The sequence below is a fragment of the Dendrobates tinctorius genome, unplaced genomic scaffold, assembly GCF_039654945.1.
Source record: "Dendrobates tinctorius isolate UK_male_01 unplaced genomic scaffold, ASM3965494v1 ptg000045l, whole genome shotgun sequence".
Lineage (NCBI taxonomy): Eukaryota > Metazoa > Chordata > Amphibia > Anura > Dendrobatidae > Dendrobates > Dendrobates tinctorius.
The window spans coordinates 10,748,439-10,764,150 of NW_027361713.1; the positions used below are offsets into that span (position 1 = coordinate 10,748,439).

A 15,712-nucleotide genomic window follows, 5' to 3' on the forward strand; every position below is an offset into this window, starting at 1 on the left:
TTATAGGTAAGAGCCAGCAATCACACCTGCTTCATAATCATGTGCAATAACACTAACCACCACCGGGGGGGCAAACTAGAACAAAAGACACCACTGTGTAATAACCCCAATGGCCACCGGGGGCAAAACCAACTCCAAGCAACCAGCTCAAAGGAAAAAAAAGGTTACTTATTCAAAACCTGTCATATCCAACCTGGATCATGACAAGATCCTAACTACGGACGCAAGTCCCTGGGGGTGGGGTGCCCATCAATGGCAGCCAGGTGGCGCAAGGGCCCTGGACTCAGGGAAGAAAGTTGGCTTCCTCAAACATGAAGGAGTTGCTGACAGTAAAGCTAGCTCTCGTTCATTTTCTGGATTCACTTTGCTCACAACACACAAGGGTCTTCTCAGACAATCGGGTGGTTGTAGCATATCTAAACCACCAGGGGGCACCAGAACTCGAGCGCTGATGGAGGTAACAAAATCCATCTTTCTCCTAGCAGAACACAATCTAGAATCCCTGACAGTCCTCCACATAAAAGGTTCGGAAAACCGAACAGAAGACTTCTTAAGCAGAACACGTCTAAAACAGGGGGAGTGGGAACTAAGCCAGTTAGTCTTCGACCGGATTGTGAAACTCTGGCCAGAAATACTTATTTGCGAACAGTCAGAACCGGAAATTGGAAACCACCTGCTCGATCGATCCCCGGGGGGGCCCGGTAGCTCTAGATGCCTTCACGATACCCTGGGATATCATCTAGCTTACGCTTTCCCACCAATATCTCTCATCCCCTTAGTACTGAGGAAAATACGGGGGGACAAAGCGACGGTAGTGGTAATAGCGCCTTTCTGGCCCTGGAGAATATGGTTCCCCTGGCTGAGAAGAATGTCCGTTAAAGACCCCTGAGTTCTACCAGAAACTCCAGACCTTCTATCCCAGGGACCAGTGTATCACCTCCATATAAAAGACTTACACATGACAGCTTGGCTTTTGAGAGCGAACTACTAAGCAATAGGGGCTTCTCGTCAAACCTGGTAACCACGCTACTACAAAGTAGAAAGCCAGTAACCACTAAGGCATAGGGGACAGTATGGAAAAAATTCATGTCCGTATCAGGTTCTGACCCAACGGGAGAAATCCCAATAAACATAATTCTGGAATTCCTACAGAGGGGGCTGGAAAAGGGGTTAGCTACCAGTACCTTGAAAGTACAGGTGGCGGCCTTAGAAGCTTTGTATAACCATGACTTAGCCAGAAATCAGTGGGTTAGGAGATTCATGAGAGCCTCAAGTAGATCCAGGCCAATCCCCCTATGCACCACGCCCCCCTGGGATCTAAACCTAGTGTTAAACGCACTGACCAACTCTCCCTTCAAACCCCTAGAGGAGGCTCCCCTAAAAATATTGTCCCTTAAGACCTCCCTCCTCGTAGCCTTAACTTCTGCCCGTCACATTAGTGATATGCAAGCTTAATCTGCCCGAGATGGATAAGAGAGGCCATCACTTTATCCTACTCCTCTTGCGGGGCGGCTATCTCGGAGGACGTAAGGGCCCATTCAACCAGGGCAGCGGCGTCATCCTGGGCGGAGAAAGCCGGCGCTTCAATAGACCAGATATGTAGAGCTGCCACTTGGTCTTCCCCCTCTACATTTTTCAAACATTACCGTCTAGACTTGACCATCTCTTCAGATCTCACCTTTGGGAAAAGGGTTCTGTAGGCGGTGGTCCCTCCCTAGATGTACAATCTTTGTAATTCTCTCCGTGGTGCCGTCATGGGGGAAAGAGAAAATCGTAGTTACTTACCGATAACGGTATTTCTCTGATCCCATGACGGCACCCGTACATCCCCTCCCTTTCACACACAGGTGTGCACATTAGAGTGAGTTAATTAGCTTTAGTACTTAGCCACGCGGTGCCTCTATTAAGCTTAATTTTATTAATTTTGGATTTTTATAACCATTTGAGTTGCAGCTGGAAGTTCTGTGTAATGCTTTGTAAACCATCTGATGTGAGAGAGAGGTACCGCCTTTTTCATCTGTAGGTTTCCTGTCCCTGAGGGCGGATCCCTCTCTCTCCGTGGTGCCGTCATGGGATCAGAGAAATACCGTTATCGGTAAGTAGCTACGATTTTTTTTAAAGAAAAAAAATTCCACTTTTGCCAAAATAGGATTTTCAAAATTTGCTGAACTGCGACCGGAGAATTGTGTCCTGGCTGGTGGTAGTGGTACACACTCAGTTATGCGTATGTAAAACACACCAGAAGACTAAGCTCATGATTGAAGGGGGGGTAAGCTGAAAGATATTCAGATTGGCGAGTCCATCCTTGGCGATTACAAAGTATGTCTGTCTCAAATATTGTGTCCAGAAAAGAGTTGGAGTTGTTAATCTTTGCAAAAAATGTCATTCAGTGTTGGCTCTCAAAGAAAAAAATATTAAATTATTTTGAAGAGGCTATGGTAGATAATATAACTTATAAACAGTGGATATCTGTTGGCAGATGTACTTTTGACACTGTTTGTAAAAGTGCAGAACATTTTATAGAATGTTTTTGTGAACAGCTGATGGTCCTTAAACACTCATTTATTGCTCGCCAACTGTCTGATGCTTTCTTTGAGGTGATTGTAGTAGTCAAACAACACTAGGCAGTAATAAGCTTAGACTTTTCAGAGAACTGTTCCTTTGTTGTTCAGGATGAAGCACAGTAATTTAATTGGAACAATGAACAAGCAACTGTGCACCCTTTTGCGATCTATTATAATGAGCATGGAGAAATAAAGTACAAAAGTGTAGTGAGTGCTTACTTCATGATTCAATAGCTGTTCATTTGTTCCAAAAAAATAGATTTCAGTGATAAAAACGGACATCCTACCAAGTTTGAGCAAGGTCTATTACTTCTTGGATGTCTCTCCTGCACAGTATAAAAACAGGAAAAACTTTATAAATGTATGCCATCACAAGAAAGATTTTGGAGTGGAAGCTGAATGGCACTTTTTCTCTTTCCCCCATGACGGCACCACGGAGAGAGGGGATCCGCCCCACGGGGACAGGAAACCTACAGACAAAAAGGTGGTACCTGTCTCCCACATCAGTTGGTTTCCTGTCCCCACAGGGAACCTATGGACTCACCAGTCGTCGTTGGATGCCGGGGCCGACCAGTCTGGAGAAGCGACAGCGGAGGTTCCCTGTCCCGGCTGGGGTGGTGACCTGAGGCACCACCGCTGGAAGGTCAGCAGGCCTCCAGGGTGTGTGGAGGGGGGTGAGGTGGCATAAGTGTTGCCGAAGACCGCCTCACCTAGGAGTCCCCAGGAGGGGGGGAAAAGTGCTCCAGGGACAGCGGCGTCAGCGGGCGCTGGAAGCCCCGGTGGAGTGGGGCCGCTGCAACGCTGGGAGCGGCGGCGTGCAGGGGCCTGCGGACGTCACCATCGCCACTAAGCATCTCTGGGAAGGATCTCAGAGTGCGCACACGGGGGGCGGAGCCTAGTGACGTCAGACGCCGGGCGCGCAATGCATCTCTGGGAGCCCCGGAATGCCGGGGAAAGATGCAGTGGCGGTGCACACCCAGGCAAGGGGAAAAAAAAAAGTGCACCCCCCCATTCGGTAGGGACCGGGGGGGAGGGGGACGCCGAGAGTATATACAGGGCGCCAGAGGCAACCGCGGCAGTCGCCGCAACAGCCGCAATGCCGGAAGAAGGATCCCAAGGACCAGCCGCAGCGACACAGAAGCAGCAGCCGCTCGGAGTCCCGTCGCAGCAAGGAGCCCAGTGGGGCAGTGGCCCCAAAAGACAAGGCTTCGGCAGACCCGGTGGTCCCTTCAGATCCGGTATCCTTTGGCTTGGTGGGTAAGTGGACTACGTGAATGTACAGACTATACCTAGGGTCCCTCTCTTTTAGGGAAAGAAGTGCACGCAGAAGGTTAACCATAAGATTTGCCCACTCTGTAAAGAAGAGCTTCCCACAGGGTGGGGGAAAAAGCTCTGCCAAGCCTGCATTGACCACACGATTTGTAAAGAATCTCCAAGGTTCGCCTCCGATCTGAGGGACCTAATCAAACACCAGGTAGAAAACACCGTTAAAACCCTTCAGAGAGGAAGCAAAAAGCATAGGAAAGTTAAGACCAGAGACCCCGAGTCAGACCTCAGCGACAGGGAGAGCGAACCTTCATCATCAGCAAACTTGGAAAGTTCAGTATCCGACTCCTCATCCTCCGAAGAAGGGGGTCGCAGCTGTTTCCCCATTGAGTAAACAGATAGCTTAGTAAAAGCAATTAGAACGACTATGGGGCTGGTAGACACCAGGCCCAAAAGAACTATCCAAGACACCATGTTCAGCGGGTTGGAACAAAAGAAGAGAAGGTCATTCCCTATGAACGAGAAAATACAAGCACTAATTCAGAAAGAATGGAAAAGGCCGGAAGAAAAGGGCCTCCTGACTCCAAAAAGGAAATATCCGTTTGAAGACCCAAGCTGCTCTTATTGGGAAAAAGCGCCAAAAGTGGATGTAGCTATAGCGAAAGCATCAAAAAAATTTGACGTGCCGTTTGAAGACATGGGAACATTAAAGGACCCCATGGACAAAAAAGCGGAAACATTCCTAAAAGGTTCCTGGGAGGCAGCCGGAGGACTGAAACCCGCCATAGCCGCCACATGCACGGCTAGAGCCTTGATGGTGTGGCTAGATCAATTGGAGAGCCATCTGAAAAACAAAACTCCAAGAGGCGCGATTTTTTACTCCGTCCCATTGATGAGAGAAGTGGCGGCCTTTCTGGCAGACGCATCTGTGGATTCAATCCGACTGGCAGCCAGGGCAGCTTCATTCTCAAATGCGGCAAGGAGAGCACTCTGGCTCAAATACTGGACGGGGGACCTGCAGACAAAATCTAAACTCTGCTCTATTCCCTGTGAAGGCGAATTCCTGTTTGGCCCCACGTTGGACGACATCCTTGACCAAGCAGGGGATAAAAAGAAATCCTTCCCCAACCAGTCCAATTTCCCCTTCAAATGTTTTCAGAGCAGGAAATTTATCCAGAGAAAACCGCCTAGAAACCCCCAGGATAAGTGGGAGGACAGGAGAGGAAAAGGGAAAGGGTTCATGTTCGGGAAACCAGCGGACAAGAAACAACCCCAATGAAGGTGTCTCCCAGGTAGGAGGAAGATTGGGCCACTTCTTCCCAGCCTGGGAAAAAATATCAAACAGTTCCTGGATCCTAAACATGATAAAACCGGCCTCAAATTAACCCAAACCCTCTTTTGTAGTGACCCCGCAAAGACAGCGGAAGAGGAAGAAGCAGTCCAACAATAACTTCAGAACCTGGTGGAGAAATCAGTGCTACAAGAGGTCCCCCGCCAGGAAAAAGGAGAAGGCTTCTATTCCTCTATCTTCCTGAGGAGGAAGTCAGATGGGACATTCAGGATGATAATAAACCTGAAAAGATTAAACAAGTGTCTGATAATCCATCCATTCAAGATGGAAACAATAAAATCCACAGTAAAAATGCTGCTTCCAGCCTGCTTTATGACAGTACTCGACTTAAAAGATGCATACTATCACGTCCCCATACACACGGACTATCGCCAGTATCTCAGTATAGCAGTTACTATAAAAGGAGAAATAAGGCACTACCAGTTCAAGGCTTTCCCATTCGGGCTGGCCATCGCTCCAAGAGTTTTCACAAAAATCATAGCGGAAGTCATGGCACATTTAAGGGAGCAGGATGTACTTATAGTTCCATACCTAGACGACTTTCTAGTGATAGGGAACTCCCCTTCTCACTGCAGGGATCAGCTGATCAGGTCTATAGAAACACTAACCAATCTAGGCTGGCTGCTAAATCTGCCAAAGTCCCGGACGACCCCGAGCCAAGTACAAGAGTACCTGGGCATCACTATAGACTCGCTAGGACAAGAGTGTCGCCTCCCAGAAGGGAAAATTATGCACATGAAGCAGATAGCGACAGTCGTGAAAATTCATACACTGACAACACTAAGGAAAGCTATGTCACTGCTCGGCTCAATGACAGCCTGCATCCTGGCTGTACGGTGGGCCCAAGGCCATACAAGGGATCTCCAGTGGGAGATACTAGCCGCAGAGGTTTCTCTTCACGGAGATTTAGAAGGGCGGTTAGGCATTACACCCGAAACAGCCCACTCACTGGAGTGGTGGGCGGAACCATCCAACCTAGCCCGGGGAGTCCCTTGGGTATTGTCGATATCTCGAGTCCTTACCACAGACGCAAGCCCCAGGGGGTGGGGAGCCCACTTGGACAACCAGGTAGCACAAAGGGTTTGGACGAGGGGCAAAGAAAGAGCCTCCTCAATTATAAAGGAGCTGTTAGCGGTAAAACTCGCCCTGTATTTTCTGAACTCCCTCAAGTTCCACCACGTAAGGGTATTTTCGGACAACCGCGCAGTAGTAGCCTACTTGAACCATCAGGGGAGGACAAGATCCCATGCCCTAAGGGAAGTGACAAAATCAATTTTCCAGTGGGCAGAGGGAAATCTAGGCTCACTGACGGCACTACACATAAAAGGAACAGACAACGTGATGGCAGACTTCCTAAGTCGCACACAGCTAAGACAGGGGGAGTGGGAGTTAAACCAGGGAATTTTTACTCCGATCACGACACTATGGGGAAAACCCAGCATAGATCTATTTGCCAACAGTACAAACCGGAAGGTGGAAACCACCTGCTCCATAGATCCCTCCGGGAACCCGGTAGCCCTGGACGCCCTTATGATTCCCTAGCACTTCCCCCTTGCCTATGCGTTTCCGCCAATAGCCCTAATTCCATCAGTTCTGAGGAAGATTCGGGAGGACAAGGCAAGGGTAATATTAATAGCCCCCTCCTGGCCGAGAAGGACGTGGTTCTCATGGTTGAGGAGAATGTCCATCTCTGACCCTTGGGTCCTCCCGGATATTCCGAACTTGCTCTCGCAGGGTCCAGTACTACACCCTCAGGTGGAGAACCTACATATGACGGCCTGGAATTTGAAAGGGCTCTGTTGAGCAGCAGAGACTTCTCCAAAAATTTAGTGTCCACTCTCCTACGGTGTAGGAAACCAGTAACCACCAGACTGTACGGGAGGATCTGGAGGAAGTTCCTCTCAGTATCAAATACCAGCGCAGGGGTGGTGGTACCTCTATCAAAGATCTTAGAGTTCCTGCAGAAGGGCTAAGAGCAAGGCTTAGCTACCAGTACATTGAAAGATAAGGTGGCGGCCCTAGGGTCCCTTTACAACTATAACTTGGCAGGGATCCGATGGGTGGCCAGGTTCATCAAAGCAGCCGGTAGATCCAGGCCAATAACTTCCCTAAATACTCCTCCCTGGGACCTAAACTTGGTTCTCTCAACCCTGTCCAAGCCTCCCTTTGAACCATTACAAGAGGCCCCTCTAAAACTGATATCGCTCAAGACCTCCCTCTTGGTGGCCCTGACATCGGCTCGCAGAATCAGTGATTTCCAAGCCCTGTCAGCCTTCCCTCCGTTTACTCAGATCCTAGAGGATAGGGTGGTACTTAGGACAGACCCAGCCTACCTGCCGAAGGTAGCATCCCGATTCCACAGAACCTAGGAAATCTCCTTCCCTTCATTTTGCCCCAATCCCAAAAGCGGGAGAAGAGGTATTACATACATTAGATGTTAGGAGATGCCTAATTGAATACCTAGAGGCCACCAGGGAGTGTAGAAAGGATAGGTCTCTTTTTGTGTGCTTCCAGGGGCCAAGAAAAGGGCGGAAGGCATCAAAGAACACGCTGGCGAGGTGGATAAGAGACTCCATCACCTTGTCATACTCATCGCAGGGGACGAACGTCCCAGACAGAATAACAGCCTACTCCACAAGAGCGATATCAACTTCCTGGGCAGAGAGAGCAGGCGTCTCCATTGAGCAGATATGTAGAGCCGCTACTTGGTCCTCTCCTTCAACTTTCTTTAACCACTATCGGCTGGACCTAGCCACCTTCTCAGATCTAACCTTTGGTAGAAGGGTGCTGGAGGCAGTGGTCCCCCCTAATAGATAGTCTCTGCAATTCTCTCCGTGGTGCCATCATGGGGGAAAGAGAAAATCGTAGTTACTTACCGTTAATGGTATTTCTCTGAGCCCATGACGGCACCCGTATATTCCCTCCCTACACGCGTCGGGTGCACACTTATTGTAAATACAGTTTAGCCAAATGGTCACGTGGTGTCTCTTCTACGCAGTTTAATGATTATAGAAATGTTCTTTTTCTTAAAGTTGTTCATGTTATAGGCCAAAGTTCCGTTAAATGCTCTGTAAAACAACTGATGCAGGAGAGAGGTACCGCCTTTATTGTCTGTAGGTTTCCTGTCCCCGTGTGGCGGATCCCCTCTCTCTGTGGTGCCGTCATGGGCTCAGAGAAATACCGTTAACGGTAAGTAACTACGATTTTTGCCACTGCTCATGGCAAAGGTGTATGTGATGGTTTAGAAGGCACCGTGAAACGCCTAGCAGCTCGAGCTAGCCTTCAGTGGCCATATTAAGATCAAATCTTCACACCCATGCAACTTTTTAAATGGAGCGATAAAAATTTTTTTAACATCCAGTTCATGTATTGTACAAACCAGGACTATGAAGAGGAGGAGAGTTTGTTAAAACATTGGTTACAGGAAGCAGAACCCATCAAAGGGACTCGGCAATACCACACTTTCATTCCATGTAGTGAAACAGAAATAAAAACAAGGATTTTTTCATTCAGCGAAGACAGTGAAGTCCATGAAGTGGTAAAAGGCGGCACAAGACTGGCAATTTATGACATAACTGGTTATGTGACCTGTGAATATGATTGGTGCTGGTGGCTGGCTACTGTACTCTCCAAAGATTGTGAAAATGATGAAGTAGAAGTGACATTTTTGCATCCTTCTGGTCCAGTGCCATCCGTTGTATATCCAAAAATAAACAGACATTATTAAAAGTTAACAAAAATCAGATATTAACTCGGGTGGAGCCGAACACCATGACAGGCCGTACATACTCTTTGACACAAAAGGAAATGGCCATTGCTAGTAAGCGCTTATGGACAAGATTACATTTCACCCACTAGAAGGGAGAAAGTGATGCTAAAAGGCCAGTTTAAAAACCTACTATTGTTTGATTAGTTCATATTTTATTGAACCAGGATTTAACTACTGAACTATTCTTAAACACTTTATAAATGACATGTTTAGTGGTATAATAGAAAAAAAATTGTTACATGTATAAATAGGTGGTAAAAATATTGGTTCTTTTAATCTTGTTTTTTAGGATGAGACTGTATTTAGAAAATCACACTTGAGGATATGATCACCTTTTTTCTTTTTGTTCAATGCATTCAAGTTGAAAATGCTGAGCAAGTTGTGTGATGATTAAGATGTATTTATTCTGGCACTTACGGTATTTTTGTGATTCTTTATTGTTGCATATAAATGTTGAATTCAATAACTTGTAATTTGAAAAGAAAAAAGGAAGAAACTCACGAACATAAAATCAGATGATTCAAGGCTTAAAAAAAATATAAATTTGATTGGTCCCAAGTTGAATCCCTGTACAAATATAAACAAGAACACAAGTAACACACATGCATTTTTTTCAGTTTTAAAACATACGTTTTTTCACAATTGCGCATCAAAATTTTGAATAAAGTTTCTCCAAAACAAAATATAAAGAAACAGTCTTGTGACATATCAAATGAAAGCCGTTACCATTCTTAGAAAAATGATGCCTTTCCCACCTCTTTATCGTAATTCTAGTCCGAGGTATGATAAAAAATGTAAAGACATACCAGGCCAAAATTTGTGCTTTTTCAAACTTTAGAAGTCTGTAAAAAAATTAATTGATAAAGAAAAAAATTCAAAACTTTTAGTTTGTAATTAACTAAAGTTGTACTTCAGAAAAAAAAAATTAAAAAAATCTAAAGACATCAGTGAAAAAAAATATTCATATTTGGATCATTTGATATGGAATGACCGTATTCTGGTATGATTGGCCCCCATCCCGGTCCTGGTATGCATGGCCCCATCCTTATGATTGGTCCACACCCCCATCCTGGTACGCATGGCCCCATCAGAAAACATAAAAAAAAAAAATTACACTTGCCTTCCCGACGCTCACTCGCAGCATCTTGTTCTGATGCCAGGTGCTGTTTTATGCTTGTAAGAAGCGCATAGCAGGGACATCATCCGCTGCTTGCAAGCCGAAGGGCAGCTTCCGGAATACTCACTGCTCTGCACGTCGAGCAGTGAGTATTCATTGCCCTTCAGTAGCGCACAGTGTCAGCCGGAACCTTCCTGCAGTTGCTGGGCGGTCATGAGTGCCACTACTTAAGATAAATGAATATTCACCTCTCTCCATGCCCAGAGTAGCAGAGCAGTGAGTATTCTGCTGCCTTTCGGCTTGCAAGCAGCGCATGACGTCTCTGCCATGCACGTCTTACAAGCATAAAGCAGCTGCTGGCACCTGAACAAGAAGCAGCGAGGGAGCGCCGGGAAGGTAAGCGTAATGGTATGTTTTTTTAAATGTTTTCTGATGGGACTATTCATACCAGGATGGGGGTTGGGGCCAATCACAAGGATGGAGCCATGCATACGAGGACCAGGGTTAGGGGCCAGTCATACCAAGATGATATTAAAGAGAAAAGAATATTCATTGCCCTCCACAACCATGGGCATGGAATGCAGTAAATAATTATTTCTCTGTGCAGCTGGCTCAGGAGTTAGCAGCAGCAGCAACTGGCTCCTGCCTCTGTGACCCACTTCTCCGCTGATGCCCCTCCCTCTCCTTCCCACCACAGCCAGAGCCGGTACATCTGGACTATAAGGCGCACCCCCCATTTTGCTCCACATTTTTGGAGGAAAAAAGTGTGTCTTATAGTCTTAAAAATACAGTATGTTTTAACTAATTTATGCAAAGAGACATCTGAATCACATAGCCTGCATCATTTCAATATTTACTATTAAGAATTTTTGCTATTAAAAAGGTGTTCTGAAGTCTGAAAGTTCTTTCCAGTCCTTGGGGTATGGGATAACGTTTCGATCGCTAGGGCGCTCCAGCTAAAGGGAACAGTAGTCGATTGATTGTGTGAACAGTCACTTCATTTACTCTGGATGGGAATGTTGGAGGTTGAACGCTGCTCTCAGCTAATTATTGGCACTTTCATTATAATGAATTGAGCAGAAGTGCGCATGATAGACCTGTGCTCCATTAAGCCGGGGTTCTTCAGAGTCCAGGTTCTCAAGAACATTGGGGGCCATGTCAGTCAGGCTCAGCAATCAGAATGTTATCCCCTTTTCAGGGGCGTACATAGAAATCATGGGACCCCATAACAGAAGTTCTAATTGGGCCCCCCCTTTCCCTCCCTCCAAAATAATTAATAATGTTTGGCTTGGTCATAGAGCATTTGGCATGACTTTGCAGCCCTTGCAAAGTCATTTCAGACATGACAGTCATTTTGCTCCTGTTGACGTCCCTAAGTAATCGCATGTACTTAAATACCCCATTCATGGCCTCCATGAAGTATGATGCTTACAAAAGTACGCCCCAAACACAGTATGTTACCCAGATGGTGAACTCCTTCACCAGCACAGTATGATTGTCCTACATGAACCCCCCCACTATGGAAACTCTGATGCCACATCACAGTCCTACCACAAAGTATGAGGGTGTGAGACTAGAAACAATCCAGTTGGGTTATGAATGAGAGTATGCATATTGCATACTTGCAGTCGTGAGAGCACCGCAAATCCTCACCACTCGCAGTGTGTGCACGCTGGGAGGGTTCACGAGCATACAGTCACAGAGAATGACTGCAGACTTGTCATTTTAGACCGGACAACCCCTTTAAGGGCACTGTGTCTCACATGATGTGTATTGGATATTCTTGATTCTACAATCGGCAGTGCACGATATCCACATCCATGTTGTAAATTTGCCCACTGACAAAGACATGAACAGTCTATAATTTAAGGGTAGGTTAATTTTAACATTTAGAGAATATCAAAAATAAAATCCAGAAAATCGCATTGTATAAACTATATAAATTTATTTGCATTTTGCAGTGAGAAATAGGTATTTGATCCCTCTGCAAACAAGACTTAATACTTGGTGGCAAAACCCTTGCTGGCAAGCACATTAGTCACTTTTTTTTGCAGTTGATGATGTCTGCACACATTTCAGGAGGAATTTTGGTCCACTCCTCTTTGCACATAATCACTAAATCATTAAGGTTTTGAGGCTGTCGCTAGGCAACTTGGAGTTTCAACTGGCTAGGCAACCCCATAACCTTAATGTGCTTCTTCTTGAGGCACTATGTTGCTTTGGCTGTATGTTTTGGGTCATTGTCTTGCTAGAAGACCCAGCCATGACCCATTTTTTATGTCCTGGCGGAGGGAAGAAGGTTGTCAATCAAGATTTAACGGTCTATGGCTCCATCCATTCTTCCATTGATGCGGTGATGTAGTCCTGCTCTTGGCAGAGAAATACCCCCAAAACATAATGTTTTCACCTCCATGCTTGACAGTGGGGATGGTGTTGTTTGGGACATAGGCAGCATTTTTCTTCCTCCAAACACGGCGAGTTGAGTTAATGCCAAAGCACTCAATTTTTGTCTCATCTGACTACAGCACTTTCTCCTAAACACGCACAGAATCAGCTTCAGATGGGCCTGTACATGTGCCTTCTTGAGCAGGGGGACCTTGCGGGCACTGCAGGATTTTAAACCTTTACGGCATAATGTGGTACTAAGGCTATATGCACACGTTGCGGATTCTGCTGCGGATCCGCAGCGTTTCTGGCCCTGCGGGTCCACAGCAGTTTATGCTACGTTGTACAGTACCATTATTTGCAATGTTAAAACCAAAAACGCAGTGCACATGCTGCGGATTTTTCCGCGTGGATTTGCTGCGGGTTACAATCTGCAGCATGTCAATTCTCCATTGTATCAATACAAAAAGGGTGGGGGAACAAGAGGCGCAATAGTGCCCTATCACTAGTGACACTACGATGTGAGTGGTGTAATGCAGTTCCACTCACCTATTCCAGTTGTGTGACCCACAACTGGCTTGAAGACATAACACAGTATCAGCTGCTGCAGGACCTCCACCGACCATTCCAACGTGGAAAAACTGCCAGAGAATATGGGAAGCAAGATGTGCCACAGTCCGCGCTGCTGAATCCACAAAATCACCTGGGATGCAAGATGTTGTAACAAAGTACTTCTTTATTCCTTCTTACGCGTTTCGGCGCCCTTACTGGCACCTTCCTCAGGGATATTACACCAGCCATAGGAGCAGGGAATTTATAGCCCCTTCCATTAGCAATTATGGGTGTGTTCTGTTTACATATGATGTGATAATGGTCATCACTGGGGGAGGGGCCAGCATTTTTGGCACAATTTCACACAAATAACATAATAAAACAAGAAAATCCTTCAAAATACTTGCTAAAGTGTACATAAAAATCCTACCAGTAAAATGATATAAAGACCTTCATAAAAATTGCAGCGGAAACATTGCCAAAGTATCCAGACTGTCAATGCAAAAACAAAAAATTTTTTTTAAAAATATTTTCTCCCGACTTTCAGGGTAGTAGAACCCATGTGTTTACTGGTTTCATTGTTTTCTCTTGTGACTTATGTTGAGCGCCACCGTCCTGCTGGTATCAGTGCCTTTGGAACATAGGTTCTATGAAAAAGATATAAAGAAGAAGCATTAAGATTATTGTCGGACACTAAATACTATGAGAAAGTAAAAAATAACCCGTACCCCACATTAACAAAAATACACAATCAAAAAATAAACATGGCATTCCAACAGGGGATAATCAATAAGGACTTAAAGAAGTTTCTAATAAAAAGGCAACCCCCCTTTCCATTCCTATACCACTTGCCCAAGATTCATAAAAGCTTGGACAATCCCACTGGGCGACCAATAATTTCAGGAATTGATTCCCTGACAAGTAACCTTGCCACCTATATTGATAGAAATTTACAGAAATACGTGGTGAAATTAGAAAGCTATATTAAGGATTCTACGGATATGATCAGGATTTTGGGAGGAATCACATGGAAAAAATCAGATAGATTTGTCACCATGGATGTTACATCATTGTACACGAATATAGGTCATGAAATAGGATTACTCTGTATTGAATACTATCTAAAAAGAGACATACAATTGGATATAAGGAACATCAACTTCATTCTGAATGGCCTAAATTTCATATTAAACAATAACTTTTTCACCTTTGATGGTGACATGTACCATCAAAAGTATGGTACAGCTATGGGTTCGAAAACAGCTTGCTCGTACGCTAATCTTTTTATGGGTCTTTTTGAAGACATACATATATATGGAAACAAATACAAGAATGGCTTGGTTTTATATAAAAGGTTTATTGATGACTTATTCCTGATCTGGGACACGGAAGTTGGCGACATGGAGGAGTTTTTCAGTGACATAATTAATAACCACTGGGGGATAAATTTTGAACGAACAATAGATGAATAAAGCATCAATTTCCTGGACCTAACAATTTTCTCTGATGGCACAAGGATACATACAAAAACATACTTTAAGCCTACGGACAGGAATTCATATATTGACTTCAGGAGTGGACATTACACAAAATGGCTGCGTAATATACCGGCCAATCAATTAAGAAGGATAAAGAAGAATTGCACTTCCAAGGATGACTACGCTTCTCAATCTGAAATACTCAGAAAAAGATTCCTAGAGAAAGGATACCCAAAAAAATTGATATCCAGCACACAAAAGCACAGTGGAGAAATCCCGCAAGAAACCCTCCTTATACAGAAAGACAGAAAAGGGACAGAGAAGAACAAAGCATTTAATTTTATAACGACTTATAATAATTGTCACAAGTCAATCAAAAAATGCCTTCATACACACTGGCACTTACTTCTAAGTGATCCAATATTAAAATCCATTGTACCTGATAGACCAGGAATTACTTTCCGCAGGGCGCCAAACATTAAAGGGATAATAGCTCCTAGTAGGCTCAAACAGAAGACAACCACGAATTATGCCAAAGTACTGCAGAAAAAGATATCAAAATGTAGAAAAAATAGATGCCTTTGTTGTCGGAGCATCCAACAGACAAGCAGCTTTAAATCCGCATCAACGAATGAATCCTTTACCATCAAACATGACATGAATTGCTCTACAGAGTTTGTAATTTACCTACTTGAGTGTCCATGTGGCATGCAGTATGTTGGCACAACTATCAGACCACTTCATGAGCGGCTAAACAAACATCGTTCAAATATAAAGAGTGGGTATAGAGCACATGGAGTATCATTCCATTATGACACGTATCATAACAGAGATGCAACAGCAATCAAGATAACCCCGATCGATCATATAGCAGTGAATATACCCAACAGATTCGAGCTGCTCAAAAAACGTGAAAAATATTGGATGTTTAAACTGGACACATTAAAACCGAGAGGGCTAAACATAATTTCAGAACTAATATAAATTATAATCCCCCAACTCCCCCCCTCTCTTGGTCACATCCTGAGTGGGTAAGAAAGGCGCACCATAGTAGGAGGAATTCCTGCATCCTTATGTCACACACTTAAGCAAACCTCACTTTATTTTTTCATTTTATCTTTTTATTTATTTTTTCGTCGGACTACTTTCTTGATCGCACGGGTATATCTAAACACTTAATGTCTCACATACACCTAATGACACATTTATTTTGTTTAAATATATATCAAA

General features: G+C 44.7%; 1 protein-coding gene across 3 annotated transcripts in view; it reads left to right on the forward strand.

The window, feature by feature from the left end:
• Positions 1-15,712, forward strand: part of SYNRG (synergin gamma) — a 324,950-nt gene that overhangs the window by 117,187 nt on the left and 192,051 nt on the right. The gene's annotated exons all lie outside the window — the stretch shown is intronic.